The sequence below is a fragment of the Bison bison genome, unplaced genomic scaffold (genome assembly GCF_000754665.1).
Source record: "Bison bison bison isolate TAMUID 2011002044 unplaced genomic scaffold, Bison_UMD1.0 scf7180017864518, whole genome shotgun sequence".
In the NCBI taxonomy this organism is placed as follows: Eukaryota; Metazoa; Chordata; class Mammalia; order Artiodactyla; family Bovidae; genus Bison; species Bison bison.
The window spans coordinates 504,286-504,717 of NW_011495071.1; the positions used below are offsets into that span (position 1 = coordinate 504,286).

Consider the following 432-nt stretch of genomic DNA (forward strand, 5'->3'; position numbering starts at 1 on the left):
AGTTAAGCGGGCGGGCGGGTGACGTCACCTCATTTGCATAGGAGCGCGCATATAGTTGCGCCTGCCGCGCCCCGCTCGACACTCGCGGCGGCCACAGCGCAGATTCGACTTCACTCGCTCGCAGTTCGCTCCGGTGAGCCCCGGGGCCCTCTACCTCCTGCCTTCCGCTCCCCTTCCCGCCCCGCGCTCACCCCCTCGCCGCCCGCAACCCAGCACGAGGGATCGTCCTGGGAAAATGCTGCTCCTCGGGAGCATGGGGAATGCTAGACCGTTCAGATGGGTAATGGGGTCGGGAATTCGGTGGTTTTTAAAAATGTTTTAAAACTGACTTTTTGTTATTGCCGTTTGGAAGAGAACAGTTTTTTCTTTCCTACTCTCAAAGGCATTATGCGTAGCCTCTTAGGCGTTGATGAATCAGGAATAGAAAGATCC

At 56.9% G+C, this 432-nt stretch overlaps 1 protein-coding gene across 1 annotated transcript in view; it reads left to right on the forward strand.

The window, feature by feature from the left end:
- The first annotated feature begins 41 nt into the window (after positions 1–41).
- Positions 42–432, forward strand: part of TMSB4X (thymosin beta 4, X-linked) — a 1,672-nt gene continuing 1,281 nt past the window's right edge. Inside the window, exon 1 of the mRNA XM_010830319.1 lies at positions 42–133. The gene's annotated coding sequence lies outside the window, so the exon portion shown is untranslated. The remainder of the gene's footprint in view (positions 134–432) is intronic.